This window comes from Parasteatoda tepidariorum, chromosome 12 (assembly GCF_982258835.1).
Source record: "Parasteatoda tepidariorum strain Cologne lab strain chromosome 12, Ptep-v5.0, whole genome shotgun sequence".
Taxonomy (NCBI): domain Eukaryota; kingdom Metazoa; phylum Arthropoda; class Arachnida; order Araneae; family Theridiidae; genus Parasteatoda; species Parasteatoda tepidariorum.
The window spans coordinates 59,240,909-59,262,801 of record NC_141766.1 but is presented as its reverse complement, the minus strand read 5'-3'; the positions used below and the strand labels follow the sequence as shown (position 1 = coordinate 59,262,801).

At 26.4% G+C, this 21,893-nt stretch overlaps 2 long non-coding RNA genes across 2 annotated transcripts; both read right to left on the bottom strand.

Annotated features, from left to right (window-relative positions):
* Positions 1 to 981: 981 nt before the first annotated feature.
* LOC147801110 (uncharacterized) lies at positions 982 to 9,995 on the bottom strand. Its single transcript, XR_015430827.1, has 3 exons — positions 6,327 to 9,995; positions 5,195 to 5,335; positions 982 to 1,243 (listed from the first exon to the last, which is right to left on the bottom strand). It is a non-coding gene; the product is annotated as an uncharacterized LOC147801110 (long non-coding RNA).
* A 2,100-nt stretch (positions 9,996 to 12,095) lies between these two features.
* On the bottom strand, positions 12,096 to 20,829 carry LOC147801109 (uncharacterized). The gene is made up of 2 exons (XR_015430822.1): positions 20,667 to 20,829; positions 12,096 to 12,750 (listed from the first exon to the last, which is right to left on the bottom strand). It is a non-coding gene; the product is annotated as an uncharacterized LOC147801109 (long non-coding RNA).
* Between the last annotated feature and the right edge of the window lie 1,064 nt (positions 20,830 to 21,893).

Here is a 21,893-nt window from a genome sequence, read left to right as displayed (position 1 = left end):
ACCGAAATTCATGACTTCCCACGATTTCTCATGACTTTCCAGGTGAGCAGATACCCTGTATTTAAATCATTTTAGTTCTACTTTTCAGCTTGTAATTAAATTTTTGTTTTACACGTAAATGTTAAACAGTTATGAGCATTTTAGTGCTTTTATACCGTATAATAACATTCTGAATAATTTTTTTAACCTTACAGGAGTATATATTTAATATTTTTGAAGAATAAAAAATTTACGAGATTAGAATTATCTTCATTTGTAAGGCATGCGCATGCTAGCGCCAATTAATTGTAAATCATAAATCTTAATTGATCCTTATGCATAAATAATCATATGCAAACCATCTAAAAGTAGATAACATATTTTTTATTACATTTTAACATTTTTTTGCATATTTTTTAATTTTTGTTGCAATGAAATGATCATTCTAGAATTGTTTTTTATTAATTAGGTGAAAATTTTACTCGAATCAAATGCTTTGAATTTTCATTAAATCCATTAATATTAGTTAAAACATAAAGCATTTACTTTTTAATTTAACTTATTTACCATTTTTCAACTAATATAGTGAAGAGAGGATTTTATCGAATTTTATATTTTATGCAGGAAGTGGATTGGTACTCGGAAGGATAAAATATTATTTAAAAAAATTATTTTGTGTGTTTTTCAAAATTAATCAATTAATTACAGATAATTAATTAATTATCTGTAGATTTTTGAATTGAAGTTATTAGAATAATATTATTAAATATTTGAAGAATGTAATTTATTTTTTTGCAATTAAGTATTTTAAGGAATTTTTATAGATATAATCCTTAATATTTATACAGGGTGGTTCCAAATTCTTGGTACAAATTTTAATGGTAGGTGCTGGACATTGTAACAATCATTTATTGTAAAGGATTACGTATCATTTATTGTACGGACGCAAGTGAGACAGTTAGGCGCCAACACACAAAAGAAAGAGACAAACGGAAAAGACAAATTTTTTTATTGAAAACGTCGTTGACAAGAGTAATGTTTACAATAACTTGTCAAAATTGCGTTCACCAGTAGCGATACGTGCTTGACAGCGTCGGTGGTGCCATTGGCGCGCACGTTCAAAGATGCCAGTTATTTCACACACACGTGCAGCCCTTTCGGATATTTGAGCAACTGAAGTGGGCTGGCGCATCATCATGCTGAAACCACATGCGGTGACGAATCTCGATCGGAACATCCTGCAGTAGTTCTGGCAACACATGTTCTAGAAAAATAAGATAACATTCGCCATTAAGTCACGTCAGTAGTAAGAATGGGGCAATCAAGAAGTCGTTGACAAAACCAGCCCACACATTCATACAGAATCATTGTTAATGCGCATGTGGTCGCGTTGCATGTGGATTCTCGGTTACTATACACATGGGAATTGCGCGTATTAAAGTCACACTTTCGCGTGTAAGCGTCGCCTCATCTGTAAATAGTACATGAAGTATAAAGTACGGCTGCAGCGCCCATTGCTGTACCACCCACTGAAAAGCTCAGGCGGAGAGGATTATCTGCCGGATTCAAAGCTTGTACTCACTGAAAATGGAAGGGGAGAAAGCGATTTTAATTTAATATTCTACAAACTGTCTGATGACTCAGACCTACATGATGAACAACAGCTTTTGTACGAACTCGTGTCTATCAGCCACAATGTTCAAGATGCTTTCTTCCAGGCTTGGACTGCGTACAGTTGTTCGACGACCAGTTTCATGTCTGGTGAAGTAGAAAAAACCAGTTTCGCGAAGTTCACGATGTAACAGCTGAAAAATTCTGTGAGCCGGCATTCGTCGATCTGAAAACTGCGCGTGATACATTCGTAGCGCAACTCTGCCGTTATCATTTGCGCTGCCGTACATGCAATGCATGTCTGATTTTTCGACATATGTAAAGTCTCCCATCGTAGAAATTAGCATAATTGAGAATGGGGCTTTCCTTTTCTGAGATGCATCAAGTTGAACGGTGGTTAAACATCCACTGCACTCTGCCGGCAACGCAACCAACCGATAACTAAATATCTCTTTCTTTTTATTTCTCCTGTTTCAGCCTCATCGCTTCACTTGCGTCCATACATTCCTGAACAATAATGATTGTTACAAAGTCCGGTATCTAACTTCAAAATTTCTACCATGAATTCGGGACCACCCTATTATAAATATATATATATATATATATATATATATATATATATATATAAAATCATTGCATATCTCCAAGTTTACTGGAAAAGCTATAAGCATGTTTTTCGACTTAAAGTACAATATTGCTGTCTGAAAATTTCATTTTGACGTGTACAACTTTTTTTTGGCAAACCTAATTATGTATATTAATTATTCCTTTTTTAAAACAGTAGCGTTGTAAAGCATTTTTTACAAAAGAGTTGTAAAGTTTGGAAGATTGTTGTGCAGTAGTTTTCCATTGTCACCACCTTTAATATTGATTTCAAAATTTTTGTCAAAAGTGAAGTAATGCATATTAGTGAACTCACATTATTATTTAAGCGAGGAGGAAAGAAAACATACGATCAAAAACTGTCGATTCAAAGGTAAGGAAAATGGGATGAAAAACATCAAAACCAGTAACTGATTAAAGTAGGAGTTTCTAAATCACATTTAAACTACTCTTTCGTTTCTTTACGGCATTCAAACACGTTTCGATTTTTCAGTAAGTAGGGGAGAGTGGGGTCAATTGTAACATTTTTTACTTAACTATTTTTAACTAACAAAAAATCCAATATATTATTAGTATTAATTGACAGACGAGTAAAGTAGACTATCCTCTACTAGAAAAAAAATAAATACCTGATTTTAAATATTATTATATTAGTTATTAACAATTTTTGACAGTCGTGCAGTTGTTACAATTGTCCCCACTTACGGGGTCAATTGTAACAGTTCATAAATTCAACTAAAACATAGTTAATTATTCATATTATCATAGTTGTGATATATTTTTTTATTGATCAAAATAGTAGTGATATTTTAGGAGTAAAAATAATAATGAGCAGAAACCTAAAGGGTTAAACTTTTAACTTTAAGGGGTTAAAACTTTTAATTTATGCTGTGAAAGGTGACAAATAAAATAATGCACATGCAACACAATATAAATGATATAAGAAACTATTGATGGTTCTTAAAGAGTTAAGTAATGGTTTGTAAACATAAGATTATTTATTTTCAGCTGTTACAATTGTCCCTTTACTTATTGTTACAATTGTCCCCAAGACGCCCTTTCAGCTTCATTTGTTAAAAACAATGCTAGTTAATAAGCAAAACTAATCTTTTTTTTATTGAAATGTTAATTAAAGTGTCCACTTACATATTCGGTTACTAATTTTTATTTGTTTAAACAAAATTACTTTGTTACAATATAATATTCTAATACCAAAAAAAGTACTTGCGTGGCGTGAAAATATCTTTTGTGATGTAACTCTTTCAAAAGTACAAAAAAATGGTTGCCATCAGGGGTGTACATGTAGATTTATTAAATACACCTTGTGCGCCACCTAGGAACCAAATCTAGAACCCGACACTCGAAATTTTTGCTCTGTTACAATCGTACCCTGTTACAATTGACCCCACTCTCCCCTACCATCTTCAGTTTGATAGATATTTTTTCTCTTTTCTGAAATATTAGTTATGTTAATGTTATATACTATTTTGCTTAAATAAGAATTATAAAAAAATGTATATAAAGGGCAATCGTTATGAAATAATCTGTATGCGTAATTGTTTGTTAGCTAGTTAATTTTGAAAGGTGTTCCGTAATTACCACTTTCAGTACATATTTTTGAAATTTTTGCCAAAATTGAAACAAAGAAATTAACAAATTAGTGCTCGTCAATTAATATTTTAGTAAAGCAAGAAACAAAAAACTATCCCAGCGAATCACTTTAAAAAGGAAAGCGAGGTTAAAACAATCTAAACCTGTTTGATTGCCAAAAAAAAAACTGAGAGTAGTTGAAACCAGATTTTTATGAATATTTCTTACTTTTATAAGACAATCAAACTAGTTTTGTTGTCTTTATTTTTCACTTTTGGCAAGAAATTCGACGAAGTTTGATGATTCATTTCTTTATTCTCTAAATATTAAATTATTTCCGAATTAAGATTAATTTGCATCTCCCAACTTGTTAACTTATTGTTTTTACTTTTGGCAGGGGTACTGAAAAGTCCTATACTAAGGGTGATTAGTTCAAGAATCCAGTATATAATTTCTTTAATTCAGGTTTCTTGAAGCATAATTCATATATAGTCTCTGGCATAATCGGGAATTCCGTCAGAGGACAGCAAAGCGCCATCTTATGATTTTGAACTGATATCAAATACCACATGTTACGTGAGTTTAAAACTTATAATATTTTCAGTATAATTATTGAAGGCTGAAACTTGATAAATTACAAGGCAAATATAATAAGTTAGGCAAATATATAAAATTAATAAGTTTCAAGGCAAACCAAAATTTTTATAAAAAGCGACACTGAAAAGTTAAAACATTTATTTATGCAAAAATATCACCTTTTCACACTAATAGAGGTCTTGGAATAATTTATTTAGTTTAATTTATTTTAATTTAATTTTGAATAAAGTTAATCAGCAAATAGTCAAATGAAAATAATTTCCTTATAGTTTATTATAAGTCACCAAACTTGTTTGATTAAATAATAAATTCATAAGTAATAAGTTAAAATTTTTCGCCGGAATGAATAAATAAAATTAAAGTAATAAAACATAAAAACCAACTTTTTTACTAGAAAACCTATTCATTTAAAATGGTAAAACTTCATTACTTATATGGAGTTAAAAAATTTTGATTTCATCATTTTTAAAAATGTTTTCTTCGTTATAAAGAAAACGAGGGGGCGAACAGGAAAATCCTTTTGTCTGGAAAAGTTTGTGTGTATAAAAAAATTGAAGTTGATTCTAGTATATATATATATCGTTAGAAGCACTTAAGAGTTCTTTTTATTTTTTGCGAGTGAAGAAAATAAGAAATTTTGCTAATGATGCCTTTTAAGGAATGTTTTTAACAATCTTTTTGGAGATTTTAAGAGAGCTAGTATCTCCGAGAAGTTATTTAAAAAAAACGGTTACATGAATGGTGTATAAAATTTAAAATTTGCAATGTATAAGACAGTTAACAAATAAAAATAAGGATGGAACTTTTTACTTACATTCTTTATCTTTCAAAAGCAAGAATTCCTCTTCTTCTGCTTAAAGAGAAAGAGGCAGGTAATGTTAGAGTCAATCTAGCAGATTCTAATGAGTCAGGCATACACTTTTATGTCGGGTAATTGTGAACAAATCCTCAAAAGCTGAAAAATAATAAATTAGAATTTAAAATCAACCGTTTTTTCTGATTACAGGAATCGTGAAAAAAAATTGTAAAGAAAATGTGAAGTAGATATTTGAATCCATGAAAGCAAGAACCGAAAACGAGTTGAATTTTTTTGTACCTGAAATTTTGAAAAGTGAATGCTTTTGAATAATTCATGCTCATAGGGTTATTACAGAATTATTGATATTTGTATTTGTTATTTCAATTAATTGATATTATTCAATAGTTTACCATATTATTTGTTTAAATTAAAATATTAAAATTTAGTGCTTTCATTATATTTTTTTTCACTTTTGATTCAGTGTGATTATAATTATAATTAATGCCTAAATTATTTTAAGGAATCACTATCTTTTTATTGCATTATATATCAGAGTATATGCTTTATTGATTGCATAAGTAAAATTTAAATTTTTATTTTATTATGCTGTTCTTTAACAGCAAATAAGCTATTCAAATATTTGAATTTTTTTTCTTTTAAATTAAATATTTAATAATTGAAATTTATTTTTAATGTTGAATGTCCTAACAGCGTAGCAAATTATAAATTCAATATGATGACCAAAAATAGCGTCACAAATAATTTTGAAAATCTGTAAAATATTATTTTTTAAATATTGAATTTAATGAAGAGAGACCCGAAGAGAGTTCCGATATTTCTATAACAGACCAAGTTTATAAGAGAGAGAAAGTCAATCTTAACATAAAGATCAAGTGACCAAACACAAATTGACAATGAATAGTACCCGGATACACTCAAAATACATTCAAAATAATTTTTGCGATTGAAGGAAATAAGAAATTTTGCTCATGATGCTTTTAAAAAAATGCGTTTAGCAATCTCTTTGGAGATTTTAAGAGAACTAGAATCTCCAATAAGTTATTAAAAAAACTGGTGCATAAAATTTAAAATTTGCAATGTATAAAACAGTTAGTAAAGAAAAATAAGAATGGAACTTTTAACTTACATTCTTTATCTTTCAAAAGCGACAATTCCTCTTCTTATGCTTAAAGAGAAGGAGGTAGGCAATGTTAGAGGCAGGCAATGTTAGAGTCACTCTGGCCGATTCCAATGAGTCAGGATTTCACTTATATGTCGGGTAATCGAGAAAAACCCTTAAGAGCTGAAATATACTAAATTAGAATTTAAATCAAGCGTTTTTTCTGATGACATGAATCACGAAAAAAAAATTTGAAGAGAAAATGTGGAGTGGATAGTTGAATCCATGAATGCAAAAACCGAAAACTGGGATGATACTGAAAAATCACACTGAAGGGAAAAAAATTTGAGGGAAATTGAATGAAGTGCTGTGAAACATATTAGATATAAACCAGAAACCAAACTGAAAATTACTTCGGAAAAATATGGTAGACATAATGAATGAAAAGCTAAAACTAAATGAGAAAAAAAGAAATAAAAACTGGAAAAAAAAATCTAAATCAAATAGGAAAAAAAATAAGGAAAAAATTGGAAAAACGAAACACATGGAATGTAGAATTCGAATTGGTAAATAAAACTGAATACACTGATAAGAAATTATAACACATAATTAAAAATTGAAAAAGTATTTTGTAAAAAATTTAAACCCATACTAGTATTGAAGCATGCAATGAAACAGACACTAATTTGAAACAATAAAAAAAAAACAGGACATAGAAAAAAAAACGAAAAATTTGAAAACTGATAAAAAAAATGGGATGACAAAACATGACCAGACAATTGAACTTCAATTGATAAGAACAAAAAAATGGTAAATACATTGTAAAAAACCGGAACTAAAAAAACTAGAAAAAAACGAAAAGAAAAAAGAAATAAAAGTTTATAAGTTATTAAAAAAAATAATAACTTGAAAATTTGACAGGTAAAAATTTGAATAATAGAAATATGGAGAAAAAAAACTGACAAATGAAAAATATTGAAAAATACAATGACAGAAGTCACGGATGGAATTTATCAGATGTAGTAAAAAAATAGAAAGCTTAAATTTAAGCAAAAATGAGAAAAAACTGTAAAACAAAGAATTGCGAAAAATATGGAGAAAAACTGGTGGAAAAGACAAGATTGAACACACTGAAAAAAAGTATTGAAAGAAAATCAATGGAAAATACCAAAAAATATTTATTGAAAACGCACCAAATACTATGGAAAGCAAAATGCAAAAATGGGAAAAAACGTAAAACACATTAAAAAAACAAACAATGGAAAACACACCGATTGAAAAATCAGTGGAAAAACAAACTGAAAAAATCCAACTGAGAACACACACACAAAAAAAGATAAAATACCAATGGAAATTACACTGACAGAACTGATGAACCACATTGAAAAAACCAAATGAACAACACTGAAAATACAACTGATATGAAACTAATTAAATAAATCCAGATAAACCACATTGAGGGAAAAAAAAATTCCGACGAAACAAACTAATAAAACGCTGAAAAGTTATTTTTAGCTAATTAAAAAAAAAGACACAAAGTTTGTTTTAAAAAAAATTATGAGATAACATTAAAAAAAATTGGAAAAACTTAGAAAAAGACGAGAAAAGCAAAGAAAACTTTGAAAAGACGAAGCACGCGATACAAAGTTTGTATCATTTAAAAAAAGAGGGAAGGTAAAGTGACGAAATAGAGATGATTCGTCAAATGCAATAGAGAAAATCTAAATTGTTATCAACTATAGGAAGATTGAAAAAAAAAACGCAATGGGAGAAAAAAATGAAAAAAGAGAAAAAAAAGCTTTGAAATTTCACAAAAAATGGGAAAAAACAATAGAAAAATAAGGAAAACTCAATGGAAAATATGGAAAATTTCACACAGGAAAAAAATCGAAAAAACACTGAAACAATAAAAACAAAAACATTGGAAAAATACAATGGATAAAACTGAAATTAAAAAAACTCCATACGAAAAATCGGAAAAATACAATGGAAAAAATAGAAAAAACACAGACTGGAAAAATGTAAAAAAACGATGAGAATACAAAACACACAATGGAAAAAGAATTAAAAAAAACCTGGAAAAGGAATTAAAAAAAAACCTGGGAAAAATCAAAAAATACACTGGAAAAAATTCAAAAAACACAACGGAAAAAAACAATGGAAGAAACACAATGGAAAAATGGGAAAACACACATGAAAAATGGAAAAAACAATAGAAAAATAAAGAAAACACAATGGAAAAAAGGAAAATTTCACACAAGAAAAAATCGAAAAAACACTGAAAAAATAAAAACAATGAAAAAATACAATGGATAAAATTGAAATTTAAAAAACTCCATACGAAAAATCTGAAAAATACAATGGAAAAAATAGAAAAAAAAACACAGATTGTAAAAATGCAAAAAAACGATGAGAATACAAAAAGAACAATGGGAAAAAAATTAAAAAACCCTGGAAAATCAAAAATACACTGGAAAAAATCAAAAGAACACAATGGAAAAAAACCGAAAACATACAGAATGGAAGAAACACAATGGAAAATACACATTCGAGAAATGAAAAAAACACACTGGAAAAATGGAAAAAAACAATGGAAAATAGAAAATATCACACAGGAAAAAATCGAAAAAACACTGAAAAAATAAATATAAAAACAATGGAAAAATACAATGGATAAAATTGAAATTAAAAAAAACTATTGGAAAAATAAAATGGAAAAAATAGAAAAAAACACAGAATGGAAAAATGTAAAAATACGAGGAGAATACGAAACACACAATGGAAAAAAAATTAAAAAACCCTGGAAAAAAAATCAAAAAATACACTGAAAAAAATTAAAAATACACAATTAAAAAAACCCGAAAAAAACAGAATGGAAGAAACACAATGGAAAATACACAATGGAAAAATGGAAAAAACAATAGAAATATACAGAAAACACAATGGAAAAAAGGAAAATTTCACACAGGAAAAAACGAAAAAAACACTGAAAAAATAAAAACAATGAAAAAAAAACAATGGAAAAATAGAAAAAAAAACAGATTGGAAAAATGTAAAAAAACGAATACAAAAAAAAACAATGGAAAAAAAATTAAAAAACCCTGGAAAAAATCAAAAAATAAAGTGGAAAAAATAGAAAAAAACAAAATGGAAAAAAACCGAAAAAAAAAACAGAATGGAAGAAACACAATGGAAAATACACATTGGAAAAATGAAAAAAACACACCGGAAAAATGGAAAAAAACAATAGAAAAATAAGGAAAACGCAATGGAAAAATAGAAAATATCACACAGGAAAAAATCGAAAAAACACTGAAAAAATAAATATAAAAACAATGGAAAAATACAATGGATAAAATTGAAATTAAAAAAAACTATTGGAAAAATAAAATGGAAAAAATAGAAAAAAACACAGAATGGAAAAATGTAAAAATACGAGGAGAATACGAAATACACAATGGAAAAAAATTAAAAAACCCTGGAAAAAAAATCAAAAAATACACTGAAAAAAATTTAAAATACACAATTAAAAAAAACCGAAAAAAACAGAATGGAAGAAGCACAATGGAAAATACACAATGGAAAAATGGAAAAAACAATAGAAATATACAGAAAACACAATGGAAAAAAGGAAAATTTCACACAGGAAAAAATCGAAAAAAACACTGAAAAAATAAAAACAATGAAAAAAAACAATGGATAAAATTAAAAAAACTCCAAAGCAAAAATCGGAAAAAATGGAAAAATAGAAAAAAAAACAGATTGGAAAAATGTAAAAAAACGATGAGAATACAAAAAAAAATAATGGAAAAAAAATTAAAAAACCCTGGAAAAAATCAAAAAATAAAGTGGAAAAAATAGAAAAAAACAAAATGGAAAAAAACCGAAAAAAAAAACAGAATGGAAGAAACACAATGGAAAATACACATTGGAAAAATGAAAAAAACACACCGGAAAAATGGAAAAAAACAATAGAAAAATAAGGAAAACGCAATGGAAAAATAGAAAATATCACACAGGAAAAAATCGAAAAAACACTGAAAAAATAAATATAAAAACAATGGAAAAATACAATGGATAAAATTGAAATTAAAAAAACTCTATAGGAAAAATCGGAAAAATACAATGGAAAAAATAGAAAAAAACTCAGATTGGAAAAATGCAAAAAAACGATGAGAATACAAAAAGAACAATGTGAAAAAAATTAAAAAACCCTGGAAAATCAAAAATACACTGGAAAAAATCAAAAGAACACAATGGAAAAAAACCGAAAACATACAGAATGGAAGAAACACAATGGAAAATACACATTCGAAAAATGAAAAAACACACTGGAAAAATGGAAAAAAACAATGGAAAATAGAAAATATCACACAGGAAAAAATCGAAAAAACACTGAAAAAATAAATATAAAAACAATGGAAAAATACAATGGATAAAATTGAAATTAAAAAAAACTATTGGAAAAATAAAATGGAAAAAATAGAAAAAAACACAGAATGGAAAAATGTAAAAATACGAGGAGAATACGAAACACACAATGGAAAAAAAATTAAAAAAACCCTGGAAAAATCAAAAAATACACTGGAAAAAATCAAAAAAACACAATGGAAAAAAACCGAATGGAAGAAACACAATGGAAAATACACATTGGAAAAATGAAAAAACTCACCGGAAAAAAACAATAGAAAAATAAGGAAAACACAATGGAAAAATAGAAAATATCACACAAGAAAAAATCGAAAAACACTGAAAAAATAAAAACAATAGAAAAATACCATGGATAAAATTGAAATTAAAAAAAACTCCATTGGAAAAATACAATGGAAGAAATAGAGAAAAGCACAGACTGGAAAAATGTAAAAAAACGATGAGAATACAAAACACACAATGGAAAAAGAATTTAAAAAAAACCTGGAAAAAATCAAAAAATACTATGGAAAAAATTAAAAAAACAATGGAAAAAAACCGAAAAAACAGAATGGAAGAAATACAATGGAAAAATGAAAAAACACACCTGAAAAATGAAAAAAACAATAGAAAAATAAAGAAACACAATGGAAAAAAGGAAAATTTCACACAGGAAAAAATCGGAAAAACACAAAAAATAAAACAATGAAAAAATACAATGGATAAAATTGAAATTAAAAAAACTCCATAGGAAAAATCTGAAAAATACAATGGAAAAAATAGAAAAAAAACACAGATTGTAAAAATGCAAAAAAACGATGAGAATACAAAAAAAACAATGGGAAAAAAATTAAAAACCCTGGAAAAATCAAAAAATACACTGGAAAAAAATCAAAAAATACACTGGAAAAAAACTGAAAAAAAAACAGAATGGAAGAAACAGAATGGAAAATACACAATGGAAAAATGAAAAAACACAACAGAAAAATTAAAAAAAAAACAACGTAAAAACACAATGGCAAAAATAGATAAAAAAAATACGGAGGAAAAAAAAAAATTACTCAATCGAAAAAAAAGATTGAAAAGAGACAAAAAAAAATACACTTCGAAATTACACACAAAAAAAATGGAAAAAATAAAAAAATAAGGAACAATGGAAAAAAAGTAAATTATGCACAGGAAAAAATAGAAAAAAATACTGAAAAAATTAAAAATAAAAAAACAATGGAAAAATTGGGAAACGCTGAGGAAGAAAATGGAAAAATTCAATGGATAAAATGGCAAATAAAAAACTCCACAGGAAAAAATCGGAAAAACTGTTGGAAAAAACACTGGAAAAAAAAAGAAAAATACACTGGAATAAATTAAAAAAAACACAAAGTAAAAAGCACAATGGAAAAAAAGCAATAAAAAAGTAAATAAAAAAAAGCAATAAAAAAAATATAGAAAAAGTACTAAGGAGAAAATATAAGAATTACACAATGGAAAAAAAAAGAAAAAAAATTGAAAACGAAACAATGAAAAAAATTTTTTAATGCATCAATGGAAAAAAATTTAAAGAACAAGCAAAAAAAATTTGGAAACGAATAAAACGTGTTGGAATAAAACGTGGAAAAGGCACAATATTCGTCGCATATAATTAAACGCGGACGTAAGAATGATGAATTTTGCGGAATGTGTGACGGGATCCCCCGAACGAAAATGTACCAAACGGAAAAAAACCGGACAAAATTTTACCCCACCCCCTTTTCTTTTTTTTTACCCTGAAGAAAAAAAACGCAATATTAGATTACTTACTCTACCTTTTTAGGATTACTTTGAATATCGTACAAACAAACATTCAGGATAAATAAATAATTTACATTATAATTAAGTATTATTAGGAAGCTTACCTTTACAAAGCACAGAATCATACCATTTCTTGAATAAATAGAACTTAATATTTTTTTAAGCTTGTAAAACTTACCGATAGTTACCTTACCTTACCATTAATGACTGTTAGATGTCTTTACAAGGCTTCTTGCTCATTTTTCTCTATATCCTGAGGAAAAATTAAAGATCATTAAATCTTAATGTCGTAAACGAAATATAATTATTGTATTTTAATAGATTATTTTTATCTCCACCTTCTTAATTTTCCTAACATTAAGAAAACTAGGATGTCGGAGTCAAGAATCTCTATCAAGATAATTTGCAGATTAACTGAATTGCTCAGTTAAAGTGCAGAAGAATTAAGTATTTTCCTCATTTTCCCTAGCTGATGAGCACATAAACGACTACATGCCATTAAAGTTAGAAAATTTGTTTCTTTCATTCTATCAACTAATTTGTTGGCTATATTTATTGACTTGATTCTAAAAATAAATGATTTTTTTTTTTAGTAATAATAATTTTTAAAACCATTTTATTCATTGTAATATGGTTTTTAAAGTGACTAACAACTATTGTAGTGATTGTTGCAACTTTTGAGTTTAAGTTTTCATAAAGTTTTTTTAATTTTTCTAAACAAATGGTAATCTAAAAGTGCCAAATTCAGACTACATGGAGGATGTTGAACCGTATCCCAATGAAATGTCTGAAACTTTGGTTGCGTTACTTCGGTTTTTGACAAACTTCTTTTTTTTGCATACTTTTGTTTTGTGTTCAAAATTCTAGGTACCCACCTAGCTGAGATTTTTCTATATTCCAAATCGTCATGAATTATGCTTTGCATACTTCCATAACTCCACAGCACAAATTTCTCGAACTTTCATTCGTCAGTCATTATTAAGGCCCGGATTTTGATGGCATTTGCATTTTTTTGCATTTTTTGCATTTTGGACATTTTTTGTCTTTTAGAGCATTTTTTTAGATTTATCGGGCAATTTTCTTTAAATTTTGGGGCGTATTTTGCATTTTAATGCATTTTTTAAAGTTTTTTGTTAATTTTTTCCAATTTTTACTTTTTTTTTTATCAATTTTCATTATTACACTGGCTTCCAAACAATGAAGAAAATCTATAGAATATTAACAGGAGAAGCAAAATCATTTCAAATTGAAGAAGAATTGTAAGTAAGTGAGACCGTCTTTTTCAAGTACGCACCTATAACATCAGTAGACGTTGAAAGAAGCTTCTGCAGGAATGAAAATTTACTTTCAGACAAGAGACGCTCGTTTACATTTCAAATTATCAAAAAACATTTAATAATCCAATGTAATTCTGATATTTAGTAATATTATGAGATGGAAGTTGTTATATCCATTAAAGTTTCTATACAAAATAAATATATTTTGGTGTCAATATATTTTCCTTTTTTTGTTATTTTAGGATATAAAACATATTTTTCAAACTTTAATAAACGTAGAACAAGTATTGCATCGCTTTATATTTTTTACATGACTCATAATAATTTTAAAGACCAAAATATTTTTTAATTCAATATTTTTACTTTATTTAAGGCATTTTTTGCGCAATTTTTGTATTTTTAAGGGCATTTTCGGCCCTTTTAAGGGCATTTTTTTGCACTTTTTAAGGTCATTAGTTGAGATTTTTTAGGTCATCAAAATCCGGGCTCTAGTCATTATGAACAAGGTCTGTAGTAAGACTCAATCTTGGTTGAAGAGCATGAGACAATTTCAATTTCTTAACGGCCTTGTTTAAATGACTAGTGCCGTTTGCATACTTGAGCTCTAGACAGGATATCATTGCCAAAGTTTGCCTGTGATCTGTTCAAATTGTCAGTACATTTGATATTTCCTCTTGTTAAAAAATTTATTAATATGTGCTCTGAAACTGCGTTAAGAATGTTACGACCGCTCACTTATGATTAAAGTAACTAAAAAAAAAAAAAACTTAACGAAAACTAAACAGTGCCAAGCTATTGCTTATATTTTAGATAAAGTTTATTGTTCCATTGATAATAAGAATAAAAATCGTATGCTGCTATTAGAAAGGTCTCATTTATATTTGATCCACCAACGAAAATTCAGAATGCATTTAATTTTGGTTTTAAAAAATTGCTGTATTTTGTAAGATAAAGAAAAAAATGCCCCTCAAGCAAAACACGTATTTAAATATGGATCATGGAGATATCTATCTCCGTCTGTTATTTAATATATATATATATATATATATATATATATATATATATATATATATATATATATATATATATATATATATATATATATATATATATATATATTTTTATATATATATATATATATATATATATATATTTATATATAACTGTATATATATCTATATATATATTTATATATAACTGTAACTCACTTAACATTCGAATTAATCAACACCGTTCTGATATTAACAGTAATAAGACTATCAATAACTTGGAATTGAATCATTTTAGAGTACATAAATTTAACAGTGTCAAAATTAATATCTTAGATATTATAGAGGATTTAGATTTAAGACTACTGAAAGAAAATTACTACATGCTTTTATATAAAACAATTTTGCCTTATGGGCTAAACGATTCCTTCCAACATACACAGATTAACTACAATAACTCATCAACTTATTCACTTTTTCATATTAAAGACAAGCGTACTAATCGAGGTAAACGGGGTTCAAGAAGTAATAGAAACTCTCTTAATAGTGACAAATTAAATATAAAATTTCTTTCTAATATGGAAAATGACTTTAATAAACAATATAGCATTAAACCAATTAAAGATTTTGTCTTCTCCCTTAAGAATTATGAAATATATAAATTCCACGATCTTATTATTAACTTTTCTTTCTTTAATTTACATTTTAAAATTCTTTGTTTCGATCTTATAAAAGCCAAAATGAGCAAAATTTTGCCTAATAAAAAGAAAAGTTTAGATAATTTATATTTCGTTATTAACTTTCAAAATCCTATTTTCGATAAGATCAAATTTCACAACATTTTTGAAAATTTTAAAGCTTTATTTCCATTAAAAGATTTTAACATTATTAAAAGTTTTAAATATAACAAATATCTTGGTAGAACCATATTTAACTATAATAATATAAGCAAAAATATAGGGAGTATTAATATATCCGATTATGAATGTCACTGTGAGGAGGATAAATATTTTGATTTTGTTGATAAACATCATAAACATATTATTACTGGTAATTTAAATATTATAGAAAACTTGGAACTTAGGAATTTAATGATAAAAGGCACAAAGTTTAGACCCATTTACCGTATATCAATCAAAAAGATTCTAAAATACGTTCTTAATGATCTCAATAGTTTTTGTTTAAAGATATCAAATAGATTCTCTTTACCTTTAGGTATGCTAACAGAATGGAAATGGGGAGTTTATTATTACTTTAAAAACGTTATTTTCAATAATAAGGATAATTTAAATAAGAATAACAATTCAACAAATTTTTCTAATATTGTTCAATCAATTAAGCAACTTCAAAAAGATTTTGTAATTACTCCCATAGACAAAGCTAACAATAATTATGCTATATTCTGTAAAAAATTCTATGCTGAACTTTTAAATACGGAATTAAAAAATAGTAAAAATTTTGAACTTAGTAATTTCAATAATAATATTGTCATTAAAAAAATTTTAGCTTTTTACAAGAGATTAAAAATTAAAATTAGCAATATACAATTTCCTTACTTAATTATCAGTCCTAAATTTCATAAAATTCCAATAAAATTTAGAACTATCACATGTGGGTCTAATACTTATTTAACTAAACCTGGCACCCTTTTCTCTAACTACTTAAATAAGATTATTAACTATATTACTAAAGAAGGTTTCTCTTGGATTGTCACTAATAATCAACCGATTTTAGATTTCATTAAACATAATAAAATTAATTCTATTGCGACTTTTGATTTCCAGGATCTTTTCAATAGCATTCCCCTTTCTAAACTAAAAGATGTCCTTTTGAATTATTACCATGATTTTAAAAATACCCTTTGTTGCGATTTTGATTATTGGGAAATTCTGATTAATCTTTGTCTTTTTAATAATTATCTTTACAATGGAAGGGATATTTTTCTTCAAATTAATGGAATACCACAGGGATCTAATTATTCATCTCTCTTAGCTAACTTATTTTTGCATTATTATGAAAAAATTTTTACTCTTAGTATTAAATTTGTTTTTAGATATATTGATGACTTAATTGTCTTTAATTTCCTAGATTTTACTGTTTTATTGAGTGATATATACCCTGAGGAATTAATCTTACTTCGCAATCATGATGATAACATTAATTTCAATTTTTTGGATTTGGGTATTATGAAAGTTGAAAATATCTGCTTTGTTGATTTATACGATAAAAGAAATGATTTTAATTTTAATATTAATAAACTAGTTACTTGGAATTCTAATGTTTCTAGGAGCATCTATTTAAATACCACTTTTAATGAAATGAACAGAATTAAAAGAATATGTAGTAATATTTATTTATCCAAAAAACAAATCGATAAACTCTTTCAAAATCTGATAAAAAACAATGGATACCCAACTAATGTAATAAAATTTTATATAAAATCATTGAATTAATCGTATATTTTGGTGGATATATTTATTAAACATTTTTTTGTTAATTTTTATGATTTTCCCATGTGTAAATCCATTTCAGGTAAATCCATTGCCAAAATTATTTCTTTGTTAATTTGTATAATTTTTCCATGTGCAAATCCATTTCGGGCAAATCCGTGGTTAGAATTATTTACTAAAAATTCCTTTACTAAATAATTTTCTTTGTAAATCTATACAGTTTTTCCATGTGCAAATCCATTACGGGCAAATCCGTGGATAAAATTGTTTTTTAAAAATTTCTTTATTAATTTATACAATTTTCCATGTGCAAATCCATTTCGGGCAAATCCGTGGCTAAAATTATCTACTTAGGTTTTTTCTTTGTTAATTTTTCCATGTGCAAATCCATTTCGGGCAAATCCGTGTCAAAATTATCTATTGAAAGAATTTTTTCTTTGATAATTTAAATAATTTTTCTATGTACTAATCCATTTCGTGCAAATCCGCGGCTAAAATTATCTGCAAAACAGGCAATTTATGTTTCTCTTTTCTATTTTATACTTTTTCTTAAATAAACATCTATCTTCTAAAACTATTTATGATCAATTTTTAAAATTATCCAGTATAATAGTACCTTGCGCACATCCATTTCGGGCCCATCCTTGGTAACTAACAAATCAAAACTCAGAATAACAAATCACTTCAACAGTGCAGTAAGAACGACACTTTAAAACCCTCTTGTTACACTCGATTTGCGCTTTTGTTTTCATCTTTTGTTTTCACATTTTGTAATCTGGCAATCTTTCTGTGAAAACATTTTTAAATCATTCTTGAAAAATATTCGTCCATGTAAGTTGAACTGATTTTGCTGCTCGCTTTATAGTCTTCCCTTTTTAATGTTTTTTCTTTTTATTTTATTTTATTATCTGTTTTTTCATGTTATTTTTACTTATTTGTACTTTTTGTGATCTATTTCATTTGTTGTTATTTTTTAAAAAAATTTTTTGAGTGCTCCTCACACTATTGTATTAATTTATTTAGCTTTGGCTTTATTGATACAATATCAGAAAGCACTCTGTTTTGCGGATATAATCGTGTGGGCTGAAGAAAAGATTATATCCTTTTTTCCGGTTTTTTTTCCGGTTTTTTAATTAACATTTCATGATTTTTTTTTTTTTTTTTTTTTTTAATAAACTGTTGTTTGTTATTTTTTACTTATTATTTCCCCCCCTTTTTCATTTGTCTTTTATTTTTCTTTGTTTTATTCTTCGTTGAACTTATATATTTATATATATATATATATATTTATATATATATATATATTTATATATATATATATATATATATATATTTATATATATATATATTTATATATATATATATATATATATTTATATATATATATATTTATATATATATATATTTATATATATATATATATATATATATATATATATATATATATATATATATATATATATATATATATATATATATATATATATATATATATATATATATATATATATATATATATATATATGGGTAATTCTTTGGAAACATGACAATTCGGAAAAAAAAGTTTCTTCAAATTTAAAGTCTTCAAAATAATCTAAATTTTTTTTATATATTTATTTAGTTACATTTATTAATATTTTACAGACAGCAGCGTAGTTAATCGATATTTTCTCAAAAAAAGTAGGAATTCACCAAATTTTGAATACCAGAAAAATGACATATTAGATTAGGAGTTAAGAAAACAGTCATTTTAAGCTAATAGTAAGTAATTCAACTTAAGAAACTCAAGAAGACAAAGTTGAAAAGTTAATTTTACATTTTTATGTAAATAATTATTGTGAACAATTTGAACATACTATTTCTTCTCGGCTTCCCGTTTTTTTTCTCAGTTTACTTTTCCTTGATTTTTTTAGGCCCCATGTTTTAAAATAACCCAGTAAAATTAATTTTATAATAATTTACATCGGATTTTTTTATTATATTATTTTAATTTAAAATATTTCAAATCATTTTATTTTCCAACTTTATTACATTCTTTAATTTATACACCCAAGTAGAGTTTAAAGACTATGACAGAATTAAATTGTACAGTGATGTCCTTCATATTTTAACTATCTGTGTTTTGAAAAAAAAATAACCTAAAGACTTTGTGTTATATGGACCATGAATTGTTTAAATTAATTCTTTTATCCACTGCTAAAAGAATCAAAAGTAATTTTGAAGCTGATATGTACAGAATAATATTGTGTATAATAATCAATCATTAAATAAGTAGATAACTTTGTACAAGCATATTACAATCTTACATAAACTGGGTATTAGGTTAATATTTGCGTTCACTCTTTACATTATACTGCTTAAAAAATTTCTGGTAACTGATGGCATTCATAAGCTAGGAAAATGACAGGCAGGATAATGACAATTAGCCATTTACAGCATTTATTTTAATTTAACATTTCGGCCTAAGAAGTTTACTTTCCGCAGAAAACTATAGGGATTTATTGAAATAACTCATGTAAATCTATGTAGTTCATGTTATTGATTTCAAGAACACAGTAAAATGACAACAAAAAACCTACTCACCTTGTAAAATTCTTTGAAATAGATTTTGAACCAGAAAGTAAGTTCTTAAATCCTGAAATAAGACATGTTCTGATAGGATGGTATTCTAATCAATCGCTTAACCTAAAATGACTATCTATTTTAATTTTAAATTACTAAAAAAAAGTGGCCAGTAAAATGACTGCTTTTCATGTGACAAACAAATTATTGACAGAAAAAATTATTTCTAAACAAGGTTTTTGGAACTAATACCTCTGTATATATTCTTGAAATGCTTACAACGGTTGAGATAAAAAAAAAATTAGACATTGAAAAATTCGAGGGAAGTTTTAAAGCTAGTTATTATTGGAAATATTGCTTGTGACATACCAGGAAAATGACATTTTGATATTCAATTAAATTTTTTAAATATACAAAACAGTCAATGCCAGTGCAAATTTACATTTTAAAATGCTAGCAGCAATGCTATTTATTAAGAATTTTTATAAAAAGTTCTTTTAGTAGTACAGTATTGGACCAAAAGACTGTACTATTTATACAAAATGCATTGTTTTTAGAACAATATCCATAGCTGCCAACTTGTACGGCAACTGAGATATAATTTTCTTAGTATTACATTAACATTCAACATAGGCGTTTTGGGGTATTAACTCTTGAAGTTTAAAGTTTCAAAAAAAAATTTACTACGACAAATCAATAATTTTTAAAAAATTTGTAATTAAAATCTATTTCATGGCTAATTATGCTTAGAGATGTCTTGATAGTTTTGTTCAAAGAAAATTCCTACGAATTTAATTGTTTTACTACCACTTTCTAAAAAATATTTTTTTAGCGATATTACAAGTTGGTAAGTATGATTATCGTAAGTTTAATAAGATTTGTCAAACTAACCTAATTTGGAAAAAAGACCATCTTTTAAGTGTTTTCTGAAGATTTTCTGCCGTCTTCATCTCTGTCTATTAGTAGCAGACACAAAGTCATTCATTCTCAGGGAGGAAACCAATTGATACTGTTTTATTAGTTGAACTGAGCATCTTAATGAACTAAAATGAATCTATAATACTTATTAGTTTTACCTGAAAAAAATTGACATTAGAGCCTGAAATGAAAACAAAATTTAATAAGTAACTATTGTAATCATTTTTAAAGAGGTAATAAGTTGACTTATGACGACAGACGCACAAAAATTAAAATTAATAACAAATATTTTCTCTTAAATTTGGTGATTGAAAAAAATGAAGAAATATTTGAAAACTTTTTCGCAATCAAAGTTAAAAGCAAAAGTGCAACCATAAAATTAAAATGAAGATAAAAAAAAATGAGCTACAGAAAAATAATATCTTAGAATTTAAAGTAGTTCTAATCGATATAAATCAAACTATACTTTGTCATACATAATCAAAAAGAAAAGGCACAAAACTTGAATATTAAAATTTGATAAAATGCGTTTGGTTTTAAATTAGTTCAATCTATTTTTATAAATCCACACTTAGCTAATCCACAAAGTAATAGTGTGGGAAGAACTTTTACTATTTTTAAGTTTCCTTTGAACCAAGAACTCAGAAGACATTCAAATCTCTTCATTATCCATATTTACTTAAAGTATTGGCTTCTGTTTTATTTCATAAAACAGACTTTCTCAAATTAATCAAGTTAACTTAGCATTCAGGGAAGTCTTTCCATAGATTAATAATATAGGTAGACTGTTGAACTTTGACAGTCCATTTGGCATCTGGGAATAGACTGCCCAAATGGCAATCTGAATAAGATACAAAATGACCATAGCTTACAGTGCTTGAGGCTACAACTACAACGAAAAAATACGTTTTAAAAACGAAATATTACAAAAAGAAAAAAAATGGCGTTCTTGCAGTATTAAATTTCCTATCAAAATGTTTAGACACTCTTAAAATGTATGTACTAAAAAATACCTTAGTAGTAGGAGCAAGCTTGGTGATAAATATTATAGTTCGGAATTAAATTCACATTTTAATCATTAGAGGTGATGAACATTCTATATTCCAATTTTGATTAACTTATGCGTAATGTTATTTGGAAAATGTATTATTGATGTAAATATATATAAAGAAATTGGATAATACTTAGACAGGGGGGAGT